This window comes from Rhinatrema bivittatum, chromosome 5 (assembly GCF_901001135.1).
Source record: "Rhinatrema bivittatum chromosome 5, aRhiBiv1.1, whole genome shotgun sequence".
Classification (NCBI taxonomy): domain Eukaryota; kingdom Metazoa; phylum Chordata; class Amphibia; order Gymnophiona; family Rhinatrematidae; genus Rhinatrema; species Rhinatrema bivittatum.
The window spans coordinates 347,878,026-347,894,675 of record NC_042619.1 but is presented as its reverse complement, the minus strand read 5'-3'; positions in this window follow the sequence as shown (position 1 = coordinate 347,894,675).

The following is a 16,650-nucleotide window of genomic DNA, read 5'->3' as shown; positions in this document are numbered from 1 at the left end:
CCCCCCCCCCGCATGCTATGCACTGTCAACACATCTCTGAGCGAAGCTCCAACTAACTCAGTCAGTATGATAATGTCCAGTATGGATATGCTTGTGGATGTCATCCAGAAACTAAAATGTAAAAGTTAATGATCTCCAGCAGATATAGGGTTCCCAGATTCGATTAAATTAGGCAAGGCGATGATATTTCAACGCTGTAAGGCGATAAAGAGTACAGGCCTTGTCCAAACGTTGTAGAAGTTCGTCCAATGTAGGCGGTTGAGGTCGCTTCCAATGGTAAGCAATCTCCATTCTAGTAGCCGTGCAGATTTGTTGTGTTAATGTTTGGATCCGTGAAGAATAGGAGCGCCTGTGCCGTAGACAGGAGGCAAGGCTTTTTGAGTAGATCGGACAATAACTGAGAGACATAAGACCACAAGGGCTTAATAAATTCACAGTCCCACCACATATGCAGGTAAGTCCCAACGTAGTGGCAATTACGCCAACAGTGAGGATCCACTCTGGGGTAGTAGCGATGCAACCTGGCAGGTGTCAGATGCCACCGATATAAAATCTTATAATTGGCTTCAATAATCCTGGCTGAGATATTCCCACGAGAAACAGTGGAAAATATATTGGACCATTCCTCTTCAGAAACGGAAATCTGGAGATCAGATTCCCAGGCAGCCATGTGAGTGTGTTTGCTAAACGGTTGCGCTGCTAGTAGTTGATAGATTTTAGAGATAAGGCCCCCTGTAGATTTAGGATACACAAAGGTGATTTTTGTTGGACTAAGAACTAGCTTTGAGGAGTGAAACTTTCTTCATCAGGTCAAAAGATTTTGTTTTTACTTTGTGAAGAGAGTATAGCGACTGAAGACATGCATTATTAGTTTAATACAAAGATATCTCCCTATATTTTTTTACCTTTATTTCAAGATACATGTGGATTAAAATGGCAACTACAGTATTTTATCTAACACATAAAGGTAAAAAACTTCTGAAATATTTTCTCTTCTAGAACAATCTAACTTAACACAGTTAGCTACCTTCAGAAAGTCTGCAACAATGTACATGATTTCATATGTGTGTTGTGAAGAGGAAGGGCGATTTAGAATGCTGCTAAGTTAAAAGACTTCTTTTTCCAATGGATATAGACAATAGGGATGTGCAGGAAAAAAATGTGTTTTCGATTTTCGGTTCATTTTTGGGAGGATTTTTCCCCATGAATTTCATTTCGTGATTTGCTTGATTCGTTTCATCTACCCCCCACTCTCCCAGTAAAAGGCAGGGGTCAGGATCCCCCTGGGCACCCACTTACCTGTTTCGATGAGGATCTGCCAGCTCAGTCTAGGTCGAAGCCTCAGACTTCCGTTGGCTGAGGCCATATCAGATTGCCAAGGCCTCAGCCTACGCAAGACCCGATACTTAGTGTTTGGGTACTTGCCAGGTTTTTGTGGCCTGGTTTGGCCTCTGTTGGAAACAGGTTGCTGGTCTTTATATACACCCTTGGTCTGACCAGCATGGCAATTTATGTTCTTACCTGGGCCTCGGCCTAGGTTGGAGCCTAGACCTAGGCCCAGTGCCACAGCTCAGCCTGGATGCTGGGAACCTACGCCTAGGCCTAGGCCCAATACAACAATCCAACCCAGAGGCCGAGTCCCGATGCCGAGGCCTAGGCCGGGCCCTGGGCCCAGGTCCACTGCCACAACCTGATCCGGAGGCTGGGTCCCGACACCGAGGCCAGAGCCTGGCCAGGCCCAAAGCCGAGATCCGAGCTGGAGGCTGGGTCCCGACACAGGGGGCTTCAGCCCGGACCCAGGCCCGACCCTCAACCTGACCCGGAGGCTGGGTCTCGACGCAGGGGCCTAGGCCAGGAGGCTGGGTCCCTATGCCTGGGCCTCGGCACATGATCAGGCCCAGGCCTTGGAGCCCAGTCTGGGAGCTCCTCTTCGTGTATCTTCTTCTTTCTTTACTTGCAAAGCACAGTGACAGTGTCTGGTGGGGTCTTGTGGGAGTTAATTCACTCCTGCGGATGGCGCTATTTTGATGTACGACAATTACAATTTGTGCTTATAAGCGAAGGAAGAAGACCTAGGCCCGATGCATTTGTTTAAAGCAAAGCGGACAAGTAAGGTTTGTTTTATTCGGGGGGGGACGACGACCCCTGATTCATTTGGGGGGGCCACCCGAATGAAATGAATTAGCCTTATTTGTTGCGTTTTGCACTTTCGTTTTATATGAATGCACATCCCTAGTAGGCAATATTGAGGCTTTCCAGAGAAAAGCTTCCCAAATGGTTTACATCATAAGTCTTATGAAATGAAACTGAAGGACGTATATATGTATAATGGTAGAACAATGGTTTTCAAACATTTTTCAGTAAGATCCAGTGGAAGGAAGTGGATCTTTTCATTACCTGGTGGAAGGAAAAGAAAAACATTCTTAAGAAAACTTGTTTTGCAGCTAGCGTGCCCTCAGACTTCATCAGCTGTGCCACGGAGAAGTCACCACTGTTTTATGCTTAGGTCCGGACTAGCACCCGGGCTCTGCTCTCATTACCTCACAGCAACGGGAGAGAAAATCAGTGGCCCCCTAAACGTTTGAAGAGCTTCTTTCTGAGCACATATGCCACTCCTTGTGACCTTGGGCAAGGGTCACCTGACCCTCCGTTGCCCGAGGGACAAATTTGCTGGTTTTGCAGTGCACATTTTTAACGCTCAAGTTAATTTTTTTTTTTTTTTAACTCCTGATGCGGTAAGTTCATTTTATGCAAATGTATTGGGAAATACATGGAGGTCTACAAAATCCCGAAAGGACAAGAATGGGTAAATGTGAATTCATTGTTTACTCTTTCAGATAATAGAAGGACTAGAGGGCACTCCATGAAGTTAGCATGGGGCACATTTAAAAGAAATCAGAGAAAATATACATCTCAGGGCCTTCCCTCTCTTGTAGAGTTTTTCTTCAAGGCCCCGCTCGGCCTCTATCGCTGGATGGGTCCTGCCAAGCCTCTGGGTCTTCTTAGACTACGAAAGCTTGGGCTTCATTGTGGTCCGTGTGCCTCTGGGACTTCTCAGGCCATGGAAGGATGAGTTTCACTGCAGCCCTGCTGGGCCTTAGGCTGCAGCGGTATGGGCTTTGTTGTGGCCCTGCCTTGTTCTCTGGCTGCAGTGGGATGGACTGCACTATGGCTCTGCCACAACCCCGCCATCTTTTCCAGGCCACAGAGGGATGGGCTCTTCCAGGGCTTCACTGCGTCTCCGGCTCTTCTCGGGCCATGGCGGGATGGCCTGCCATGCCTACAGCAGTGCTGTGTGTGTCAGGTTCCTCTATGAAGGGATGGGAACCCTTCAGGCTTATTAAAGTTTAGTGTCTGGTTTGCATGCACACTCAAAATGAGGTGGCCGCGGCAGGGGTGCGTTTGGGGGATGTGCTGTCGCCACTATAATTTTGCCTCCTGAGGCCTCACTCTGCCTCATTATAAAATTTCCCCTGCTGTTTTTTCGTGCCAAGCCTCTTATCAACCCCTCCCCCTCCTTCATGGTTCCTCCTGTGTCCCTTATCTTCCCCCAGTGGTCCTAAAGCATCTAAGTCTCATCCCCAATCCTGGGTGATCCTCCACTCCCCCACTCCTATGGTCACTAATTCCACCTTGCTGGAAAATTGTCCTCTCCTCCTTGGCCAGTAAGGCATAGGCCTCCTCTTTCACCCAGAATCAGCTATCTTCTGCCTTGGGATGGGAAGAGGAGCAGACTATGAAGATCATCAGGGTTGTCTCCAAGTTTTCCGGAACTAGTCATGACTCCTTCATCCTTGCACAGTTGTTGCTGGCTTGAAATTTCACCGAAGGGAAATAATGGCAAAGGTTGCGTACACGGTAAGTTTGAAATAGAAGTCAAACCAAAGCGAAAGCTAAAATGTCAAAATGTAAGCTCTCTGGGGCAGGACCAAAGGCAGAATAGTGCACACTTTCTGGTACATGGTGCCAAAAGTCCATACTATTCTGCTATACAATTAAATGGTAGCTTACAAGTAAGATCTCTGGGGTGGGTACCAAAAGTGTTGGCTGAACAACGGGGGAGGGAGGGGGGAGGCAATAGCATGATTTATTTTGGTGCCTTAAATGCAGCAAGTTAATGGATTGTTATATATCCAATTTTTTTGCAGAAGATACTGATTACGGCTGCAAGGCAATGGCTGCTCATGCCCTACCTGCACCATGTACAGTGGCAGAAATCTGCTATAATGAGGCAAAAATACAAGAACTAGGTTCACAGAATGTACATGTGGCCTTTTGGAAAAGCCATTTGTGCTACCTTGAACACTCTGTAGGAGCACTGCAGAATTCACCAGAGAAAGTAGTGGATATTGTCGTATGCTTCATAACATCATCCTCTGGGAAGTGGATCCAGTCTTAGGTCCAGAGCTGAATATGCTCACTCATGTCGTGGATGGAGAGAGTACAACAAAGGGGAATGATCTCCATAGCAAGGTCATAGTGGACTTTTTCAGAAGTATGTTTTCACACATGGTGGTGAATGGGGTGAGTTGACATGGCTGAGGGTGGGGACAGTTGTGTGGTAGAGATTCCAACTGCAACAATGGTCTCTTCTCAGATTGTGCAAACTCAACATAAAAACATAAGAACATGCCATACTGGGTCAGACCAAAGGTCCATCAAGCCCAGTATCCTGTTTCCAACAGTGGCCAATCCAGGTCACAAGTACCTGGCAGGATCCCAAGGGGTAGACAGATTCCAAGCTGCTTATCCCAAGAATTAGCAGTGGATTTCTTCAACTCCACATTACTAATGGTTAATTTACTTTTCCTCCAGGAACTTGCCCAAACTTTTTTAAATGCAGCTACACCAATAAATTTCACCATATCCTCTGGCAACGCATTCCAGAACTTAATTACGCATTGAATAAAAAAAAAATTTTCTCTTTTAGTGTTAAATTTATTACCTAGTAACTTCATTGTGTGTCCCCTGGTCTTTGTACTTTTCGAAAGAGTAAACAACTGATTAACGTTTACGCGTTCCACTCCACTCATGATTTTAAACACCTCTATCATATCCCCCCTCAGCCATCTCTTCTCCAAGCTGAAAAGTCCTAACCTCTTTAGCCTTTCCTCATAGGGGAGCTGTTCCATCCCCTTTATCATTTTGGAGAAGTGCCCTGTATCTTTTTTTGAGATGTGGTGACCAGAACTGCACACAGTACTCAAGAAAAGATTGCACCATGGAGTGATACAGAGGCATTATGATATTCTCTGTTTTATTCTCCATTCCTTTCCTAACAATCCCCAGCATTTCTTGGCTGCAGCTGCACACTGAGCAGATTTCAATGTATTTTCAACAATGAAACCAAGAAGAATGCCAAGAGAAATACACATTGTAGCCATCTACCAGTTTTGTAATTTTTTTAAATATGTTTCAAATTTTAATATTTTAACAAAGCAACATTTTTAATGACTGATTTGTCTCCTTCTTCATTTCTCTGACTCCGTTTTATCACAGGCTGGTCATCCTTGGGCCAGAACGTCCACCAGTATGGAAATCTCTGGTTCAAGGAAGCACAGTCTGTGAGGCCCGTGACAAACCCTGTGTCTTTGGGCAGAGTTTCTCACACTGTTGTGGAAATTCCTGCCCAAGGGGGGCACCGCCTGTGCCGTTCATGGCAGGCCCTGAATCCTTGGGCCAGTGATTTCCACACCAGAATAGAAATCCTTGGCCCAAGAAGACACGACCTGTGATGCCTGTGATCCATACGTATCTTACGCGCTTACCCCTTTGAAAATCTGCCCCATTATCACACTACAGTACAACGACTTAAAGTAACCTACTCAATGTTTTCCAGGAGCATCAGTAGGAGAAGCAAAATTACGATCCTGATCTCATGCTTCCCATTACTTTAACTACCAGGTCACTTCTACTTCCCAGTTATTCATCTGTTTAATTTATATTTCATTTAATATATGTTTAAAAGTTCTTAAAACTGTATGCTGCCTTTACATGATGTCTGAGAAAAGGCAGCCATTAATTTACTAGAAAAGAGATGAAACTTTTAAACCTTAATGTTGCTTAAAAATGAATCACCCCATTGGCTGGAATCCAAGGGCATAATACATGATTAATAGCAACAATAAATGCATTCTGCTGAACACCCACAAGCCCTGGATGGGTGCTGCCATCTGGAGTCACATATGCCACTACTGCATCTTAATGCTGTGGCAAATAATTTTACGTTCAGCCAGTGAATTAATGCAATACACTGCAATTCATTAACAACAGGTTTTGTTGTCTCTTTATAAAACTGAATAATGCAATTTTGACCTATTTTTTTGACTATTTTATTATATTATGGTAGCCTCGGTTTGCAGTATTTAAAGTATGCACACTTATTTCCTGACTTCTTACTGTCTTTCTTCATTTCATACAGGATTTTAACGTGACAAAGCATAGTGCAGGGTTGAGCAGGTTTATGCATATTAAATATTTTGGAATGGATTATTTTGTTTTCTTCCCCTTCAAGTCTATTTGGGTAGAACTAGGATAACTGAAAGTGGACAAGGCCATGGGGCCAGGTGAGCTACATCCCAGGATACTTAGAGAGCTCTGAGAAATGCTGGTAAGTCTACAGAAGGACTTGCTCAACAGTTCCTTGGAAATGGCAGTAGTGCTGCAGGACTGGAGAAGGGCGGTTATGGTAGCAAGGAGGAAGATGGAAACTACAGGCCGGTCAACTGTATCTTGATCGTGGGAAAGATTAATGGTGGGATTGCTAAAGGAAAAAAATAACGAACCATCTGCATTTCAGTGGGCTACAGGATCCGAGACAACATGGTTTTACTAGAGAAAGGTCCTGTCAAACAAATCTGATTGAATTTGTTGATTGGATGACTAGAGAATTGTATCAAGGAAGAGCATTCGATATGGGATTTCAGCAAGGCTTTTGATATGGTCCTGCACTGGAGGCTTATAAATAAAATGAGAAACCTGGGAGTGGCTCCCAGTGTGGTGGAATGGATTACAAGATATCAGTGAGTAGTGGTAAATTGAACTTAGTCTGTAGAAAATAGAATAAGTTCAGTTCCTGAATGATTAATTCTGGAACCGGTCCGTTGAATATCTTTGCAAGCAATATTGCAGAGGGTTTAGAAGGTAACATTTGTCTCTTTGCGGATGACATAAAGATCTGCAACAGAGTGGACACACATGAGTAAAGATAATGAGAAGTGACCTAAGAAAACTCGAGAAGTGTTTGAAAGTTTGGCTATTGGGATTCAATACATTGACATGCAGAGTAATGCATTTGGAGTACGGCAATATGAAAGAGTTGCATGTTTTGGAAGGCAAAAGATTGATTTGCACAAATTGAATGATCCAAAGGTGGCAAAGCAATGTGACAAGCTGGAAGCTAAGGCCAGAGTGATATAACCAGCAGGAAAAAGGAGGGGATGCTTGCTTGATGAGGCCTCGCCTGGTAAACTGGAGACCTCATCTCATAATAGATAAGAAGTGGTCCAGAAAAGAGCGACCAGACTGATGTGGGACCTTATGGAAAACGATATGAGATGAAGCTGAAGGACGTTAATATGTATGCCATGGAGATATAGTACAGACTTTCAAATATCTGAAAGGAATTAACGATGCACAACAATCACAATTTTTCTGATGGTAGTAAAGCTGTAAAACTAGGGGTCACAATATGAAACTCCAAGTGGGAAGACTCAGGAGCAATGCCAGGAAACGTTTTTTCACGGAAAGGGTGGTGGACGCATGGAATGTTGTCCCGGAAAAGGTGGTGAAGATGAGAATAGTAATGGAATTAAAAAAATGTGTGGGACAAACCCAGAGAATCTCTGCTGGCTAGAGAAGGAAAATGAAGACCTAGGGTAACTTTTCTATTACAACTAAAGTTTACATATCTGCTTGGGGGTAGCTTTCATGGACCAGTTGTTACTACTGACCTCAAGAGAAAACTTGGGGGTAGTCTGCACGGAGTGGCAGTGGCTACTTCCCTAAAAAAACAACTTGCTGTGCAGGCTAGTTGGACCATTTGGTTTTTATCTGCTGTCATTCATTATGTGACTATGTTACTGTGCTTTTATTGCCTATGGAGAAGGGTGCAGACAATAAATATTTTAAATAAATAGGCTTAAATGTCGCTGGCTGAGCTTATCTGGCTTGATTTGAACCATGCATGGAAGTGCTCGGAGCTTCTTGAATAATTTAGCACTGAAAGTTATTCCTGCAACAATGCCTCACCCCTTGGAATCCCATGTTTCAGCAGCTAAATCTAGCGTTAGCTACTCAGTGGGATGAGATTCTTACCTCATGGGTTCTAGCCAGCTAATTCCATAGCTTGTTAGATTCCTCTGAAAATCATCTCCTATGTGATATTCCGTCTTTGTGATATGAAGAGCTCATTTTTATTGTTTTGATGCTGCTCACTAATAACTTACCCTAGATGCAGATTGATTTTTAAGAGGGCTGATATGCAGTAGCTAAAGTTCCACATATTCTGGCTATTGTATCAGTCCCATCTGTATAGTGTTGGCTTCTTGTTATCTCTGGGACTGATAATTGTATGATAGTGAAAAAGGTGCTGAATCTGAAGTGAGAGAGGCCTAGAATTGTATTTGGCCCCCATGCCCAGGGAGACGCACCTGGGCCAGAAACCTGACAGCTTTTTGAGGAACTGTGCTCCCCAGCAATGCAGAATGGGAGGGACTTCCCAGTTGAAGTAAGGCTATTTTGGGGTAGGAGGCAGACCCCTAGACTCCAGGCATTTTACTTTCTTTGGATGGATGGGGGAATAAGAGGGCATTTTATGCATTTTAGGTGAGGGGTGGGGAAGGGAGCAAGCCATCGCCGTACAGTTGAACTCATTATTTTCAATTTTGGGGGCCCACTGTCACCTTGATAGACAGTGGGGAGGTCTCCAAAGACCCCTGAGGTGATTTTTTTTTATGGATTGTGGGGCCATGATGTTTTGGGTCTTAGGCCCTTTAATTTTCCTGCAGGATCACCTGGGACTTGCATTAGCGTCCTGCTGATCCCTCGGGAAACTAACCACAGCTATTTCAATCACGCTAAAATAACGGGGCTGAAATTTTCAAAGTCATCTTATTTACATAGGATTGCCTATGCATAAGCTGCTTTACATGCATGAGGAGATTTTATGCATGCATACATGCAAGGCAGCTTATTTCCATAGGGGAGGAAGTCTTATGTAATATCACGCAATAAACAGCATTTAACACATGTTACATGCTTTTCAACTTGTGATATAGCCCTCAAGGGTCAGGGAAATATCTGCAATACCTGAATGTAATTGTTTTGAAGTGTCTGAAAAGCAGAATATAAAATAAATTAATTCAGACAGTTTGGGCAATTTTTATAACAGTGACAAATGTGGTATTGTCAATTGATATATAAATTATATGACTTAAATGATTTATTTGGAATTATTAAAGTGTGAGGTATTTTTTTCCTTCATGAAAATAATCATCTGCTTTATGATCCTATTGTTATCACTTTTATATAAACAAAGCATTTTATACAAACAGAGTAACTGTAACATCACTCTCTGCTTTGACAATGGTGAGGAAAAATGGGGAATTGGATTCAGACGGCAACCAACATGGGTCCCAACTTATATGGTGTGGGGTATCGATAAGAACATAAGAAAATGCCATACTGGGTCAGACCAAGGGTCCACCAAGCCCAGCATCCTGTTTCCAACAGTGGCCAATCCAGGCCATAAGAACCTGGCAAGTACCCAAAAACTAAGTCTATTCCATGTTACCATTGCTAATGGCAGTGGCTATTCTCTAAGTGAACTTAATAGCAGGTAATGGACTTCTCCTCCAAGAACTTATCCAATCCTTTTTTAAACACAGCTATACTAAATGCACTAACCACATTCTCTGGCAACAAATTCCAGAGTTTAATTGTACGTTGAGTAAAAAAGAACTTTCTCCGATTAGTTTTAAATGTGCCCCATGCTAACTTCATGGAGTGAAGATATGCAGGCATAAGAGAGAAAGCACAGGACTGCTTCCATGGCCAAGTCCAAAATCAAAGCATATTCAAGCAGCATTGCCTGAATTTTCAAGAAGGCTCCTCACTGTTATTATTTGTAAGGATTTTGGGTGGATCCCTGGACCTGTGGCAGATGACCACGCCCATGGGGGGAAGTCCCATGAGGGGCCACAGGTCAGGCTCAGCGTAGGAGACACACACACACTAGTCCTTTTATTATACAGGAGTGGTGAACCACCAGAGGTGGCAGTAGTGAGCTGGAAAGTATCCTGGTTGGACTTGTAGTCCCTCAGGCTCTGGAACAGCAATCCCACAATGGCTGCGCTGTAATAGAGATAACTGATATGTTAGTAGTAGTAGGATATGCAGAGTTCAGGAATAGAGCCTCGTTGGTAATGTACTCACACAGCAGTCTCTTAGTGTATAGCACAGGAGTTGGAGTAAAGGCAGGCCCTCGAGGAGCCAGTACCTGGTTCCAGGGAATAGCTCTGAGAGATAAAGATGGTAACACACAGATGTTATAGGCAGTGATGTCTTCCTGGCAAAATGGAGTCCAAGTAACGAGTCCAGGAACAAGGGCCCTCGAGGAGCAAGTACTGGTTCCAGACTGCGACCTGAAAGATAAGAAAGAGAGAGAGGCCCCGAGGAGCGGGTACCCCAATAGAGTAGGTTCGAAGGAGGCAGAGTTGCAAGGTACTGAGAGCGAATCCCATCCAAAAGGAAACCTTTGCTAACTCGATTAGCTAGCAATCGCGTAGGCCTTATGTATCCTGGATGCATGACGTCATCACAGGGGGATGCCCCTGAGGTTAGCGCCACTGAAGGTACTTGAGGCAGGGCCGCACGGCGCTATTAATCATTTACTTAGGGAATAGTCACTGCTATGAATTGCATCAGTAGCATAGGATCTTCTTAGTGTTTGGGTAATTGCCAGGTTCTTGTGGCCTGGTTTGGCCTCTGTTGGAAACAGAATGCAGGGCTTGATGGACCCTTGGTCTGATGGACCCTTGGTCTGACCCAGCATGGCAATTTCTTATGTTCTTATGTAGCACCAGATATCAGCCACTCATGAACCATATAATCCATGATGACAAATTAAATTGTGCCTATGATGACTGTATATAATACCACCAGCACAGAAGCTTAAGCTGCTAATATCACAAGAGGCAATAGAATGTGCAAGAACCAAAGACATTACAAAGGGTCCTGGCAGCAGAGGACACACCCTGCTAAAACCTTCTTCAATTTGGCTAATGACTTTTGAAGCAGCTGAAATTCAGGTGATATAAATCTTTGATGAGATTAGATATTTCTGTTTAGGGTAATCTGACCAGCTAAACAGGATAAGTAATGAATTTGGTGAACATATATAATTACCCTTACTTAAGAACATGCCACACTGGGTCATACCAAGGGTCCATCAAGCCCAGCATCCCGTTTCCAACAGTGGCCAATCCTGGCCATAAGAACCTGGCAAGTACCCAGAAACTAAGTGTATTCCATGTTACTGTTGCTAGCAATAGCAGTGGCTATTTTCTAAGGCAACTTAATTAATAGCAGGTAATGGACTTCTCCTCCAAGAACTTATCCAATCCTTTTTTAAACACAGCTATACTAACTGCACTAACCACATTCTCTGGCAACAAATTCCAGAGTTTAATTGTGCGTTGAGTGAAAAAGAACTTTCTCTGATTACAGTAGTTTTAAAAGTGCCACATGCTAACTTCATGGAGTGCCTCCTAGTCTTTCTATTATCTGAAAGAGTTAATAACCGATTCACATCTACCTGTTCTAGACCTCTCATGATTTTAAACACTATCATATCCCCCTCAGCAGTCTCTTCTCCAAGCTGAAAAGTCCTAACCTCTTTAGTCTTTCCTCATAGGGGAGCTGTTCCATTCCCCTTATCATTTTGGTCACCCTTCTCTTAATGTGTCCTCTTCATTCGGGATCTGATAGAGTGGGTCCCAGGATTTTTTTTTTTTGGGGGGGGGGGGGGGGAATAGTCTCCTAGGCACCCCAGTTTATACATTAGCACAAAAATCAATAGTCCAGATCTGTAGTTCAAAAATAAGTCTTTATTAGTAATTGATGAGCCGGTAAAAATAAAATCCAAATCAGTACACCATTGATAGTGCATCACAGAAACAAAGCCCAAAAAGCATAAAAAGTAAACTCAGTCTCTTTCCATACACTACAAAAATCTACAAATAATCAGTGTTTGCAGCAGGTTCCCTTCCTCCCTGGACCCTCCCAGTACCTTGTTGATAGAGCAGACTATTTCTTTTTCTTTTTCTCTGCTCCCACTCTTCTCAATCAGAGGGAGCTCCTTCCTGACTCCAGAACCAATGCAACAATTTCTTCTGTCCGGCAAAACTTCTCCAAGAACAAATCCTCTCATTCTCTCTTCTCAAATTTCCCCTCTGGCAAATGCTTAGGAATTCTAGTGTTGAACCCTGAGACGACTCCTCTGTTGCTCCCAGCATCTTCCCCATGGATGGATAAGGCCCACCGGCACCGCTCCCTGAGGAGATGGAGACCCTGCAGAACTAGATTCCTCTCTCTTACTACTTACTACCCTGCATCACAAGGGTCGGGGAGTTTTATTAGCTCAAATGATCCCTCCCACCGGGGAGTGTCATTACTTACTAAATACTCCTATCATAATCTCACGACAGGGACAGGATCTGGTTAAGACTCCTGACACGCTGAGGGCACGGCCAACCTGCTGAGGCCATTTTTGCAAGGGGCAGAAATATGAACCCCCCCACCATCTGCTTTACATATTAATAAAAATAAAGTTTAAGAAAAGAAGAAACCCCAGTGATTTTATTTGTTTCACCTGCTAACTAAATTATTTGAAATTTGATAGCATTGCATTTTTAAAGATATTTAAAATTTAAATTGCCATTTGAAAGGAAATACATGCCAAATTTGCTATCCTGAAATGCAATAATATGTCTTGTATTATATATTTCATCATTCAAGTTTTCTAATTCAGAACAATGCAATGGTGATATTACTTTTATGTATTTCTTTGGATCATAACTGGTTCTATCAATGGAAAGATTATAAATATACCAAAACCCTGAAACTATATATCTTTTCAGGATTTTTAGTGCTTTATCTTGGACAGTAATATATCTGTATTACAGAATACAGGTCAATAGAAGAAATAAAGTGGTGTTGAGAGAATTTGTTGCATACTATGGCATTTCCCAAGCTGCTTCTCTACTCCCTAATGATTGCTTTAAATCATTAATCAAAGGGCAATGGTGTTCTACAGCCCACAATATATTCTCAGTGTGCACATGCATTTATTAATGATGGAATACCAAGAAAGGTTTTTAATTGGATTGATATCATTTTACACATTGTAAAAGTGTTTATAAAAAATGTGCTCATTGCATGAAAGAATAATGTTATTAATGGAACAGCTTTTGTCACCTCCATACAATAGACATTCACATTCACATCTGCCTGCTAGACAAGATATGGTTGTGTGTGTGTATATGTGTGTGTGTGTTCTAATAGTTTCATCGCATTTTCTCTGCTTCTACCTGTCTTTTTCTCCTACAGCCTCTCTGAATCGTCTGTAGTCTTATTTGAATGTTACAGTGTGTATCTGATTGCATGTAACTCATAAGTTATCCGGCTAAATGTCGGATATTTTAAAATTATTTTGTGCATAAATCCGACTAAACTTTAGTCAGATATCTGGCCTGAACTTATTCAGATGACGTGGGACATTTCTGGGAGAAGTTAAGTCATGCTGAAGAGCTGTCCTAAAGTTAGCTGGACAAACTTTTCTGGCTATCTGAAGCCATCTATATTCAATAGTGTGGCTACACCGCTCTCTCCAAAGTTAGTCGGATACGTTTATCCAGCTAACTTTGTAATCTGGCCAGTGACTGAATATGGACCTCTCTGTATACAGCCTCTTAGACTCTATTGCACTACTTATATTATTTATCTACTGTAATCTATTGTAGCAACTGTTCATCTATATTTAACAGGTATGCCAAATTATAATGACTATGCTATATTATATCAACAGATATATCTGTAACATGCTTTAAACTTCCTGGCTAGAAAGGTGTGTCATAAATAAACAATGATGCTGATTTCTAGCTTTCTAATAGTGCACCGTTTCAAATGATATCTCTGACTCGGTAATCACATTCTTGCACTGCTGCTGACCTGCACGAAGAACGAAATGATATTCATTTAGAGAATATGCTTTTTCTTGTGTAAATTTAAAAGTCTTCTTTCTTGTACTTGCTACAAAAAAGGAAATGGTCGGTCCCCATGGCAGTTGAGAACACAGGTCACTTGTTTTGGCCCTTGACTTGGAGCCCAGAGATGAGATATTCTTATTGATGCAGAGGTTAATTGTCTATGCTCTGTAGTGTAGGATATCATATAGACTTTTTCACACAGTAATGGAGCTGAGTTTTTACAATTGTCATTTGATATTAAGACATCTGTGCAAAATGTTTTTGTTGGTTTTGCAATAATGCTGACATTTTAAAGTGCAGTTATTCATGTACTCTGTACCACAGAGAACAAGGTTATATAATATAGGACAGAGATTCTCAACCTGTGGTCTGTGGACCCCTAGGGATCCGTGAGACCATCCCAGGGGGTCCTCCCGAAGGGATCCAAGAAAGTTTAGGTAGGGAGAAAATGAGTGGGTTGCTGCTACCTGTAATTAGTTGAGCTGCTACTATAGGCCAGGAGGGTGAGATTAGAACCTATTATGGCCCCAAAAACGTCTCCCTACATTGCTATAGAGCAGGAAGAGGAGGAAAGAGAGGGGCCATTTGAACCCATTAGAAGAAGCCTCAAACCACACTGCTGCATGTTTAGCAGAAGTGGGGAAAAGGGGGACCGATTGCAGCCCTCGTGAATCATAAACCCCACTGCTGCACTTTGCGAGGATGTGAGGAAGAGAGAGGCCGATTGCGGCTGTCAGAACTTTCGTGACCTCATCTGCACACTGAGGAAAAGGAGAGGAAGGCTGGGTTATCACAGCGGTGAGAAACATTTCCCACTAGTGCCACACGCTCTCCTACTGACCTGACAGAGAGAGGGGAGGGAAAGCTACACCAGAAAATTGAGAGTGGCTCAAAGGAAGAAAAGAGGAAATGAGATGGGTTGACAGTATGAGGGGGAAAGACAGAGGGGAGAAGGAATGAGCTAGGAATGAAGGAAGAAGTAGAGGATAAAGAGGAAGACAGGACCCCCCCCCCCCCCCCCCCCAAGAATCATGCTGGACAGAGCAAGAGAGAAAGGGAGGGATAGAGAACCACTATAGTCCAGGAAGGAAGAAGGGAAAGATGACCACCAGGAAACAAGGAGGAGGGGAGGATGAGACATCAAACAGAAAATTTCTAGGCTGACATACAGACAAAGATGGAGCTCTCATAATTTTTCTTTTCTTTGAAAAGCAGGCTATTGTTTTGCTTTTTCTAAAATGTAAATTTAGTGACTAATATTTTCTGTATGTGTTTATAAGCATCATAGAAACATAGAAATGACTGCAGAAAAGGAACAAATGGTCCATCCAGTCTGCCCAGCAAGCTTATGGTAGCACCTACCGTGCCATACAGGTCTCCCTCATAAAGGTATCCTCAGGGGGTGGCAACCACCATGTCGTACAATTTTCTCAAACTGTTAAAGTCAGGACCCTTGTTGGTTGCTGTCTGAGTCGAATTCCCCGTTATCTCTTACCCTTGAAGCAGAGAGCAATGCTGTTGTTACATCACAATAACAAGGCTTATTGGTTAAGGGTAGTAACAACAACATCAGCAAGTTACTCCCAGGCTTATTTGTCTTCCCAGACCGTAAAATTCATGTCCTTGTTTGGTTGCTGTCTGAATCTAATTCCCCTTTTCCTCTATTCCCCCTGCTGTTAAAGCAGAGAGCAATAATGAGTTGCATCAGTGGTATGAAGGCTTGTTGCATAAGGGTAGTAACCGCCACATCATCCGCTCTTTTCCTCATTTCAATACGCTAGCCTTTAGGGATCCACTGTGTTTATCCCATGCCTCTTTGAAATCCTTCATTATTTTTGTCTCTGGAAGGGCATTCCAGTCATCTACCACCATCTCCGTTAAGAAAGGAGGAGCAGGGCTAGATTGAGGGAGGGAAGGCACATCCTCGTGCATACTTTCATGCATTTACTTTGTGACCTGCTTCAGAAACAAAACTACTGGCTTTCCCCCACAAGCCCGAATTTTCAAAAGAAAACTCCGTGGGCAGTTTCCTTTTCAAAATCCGATTGCAGGTCTTCAACTATCGGTGCTGATTTTCTGCCAGACCGTACCAAGTTGCCAACCTGGAACGTTTTTGAACTTACTTCTTTTTCCCCATCGCAGCTGGATTGGAAGGTGGAATGGATTCAACCTTCAGTTATTGTGGCAAATTTTAAATAGCTTGGGGAATTGCCCTCTCCGCGTATTCATTTTTTTTTTTTTTTTTATCAAACATTTATGTGCATTATGATTGATTCTGGAGGGCTTTTCATGATCTCTTTTGTTGTGGCATGCAAAAATTAAAGAGAATTGTGTGTGTGTGTGTGTGTGTGTGTGGGGGGGGGGGGTGTCTGTGAAACGTTTT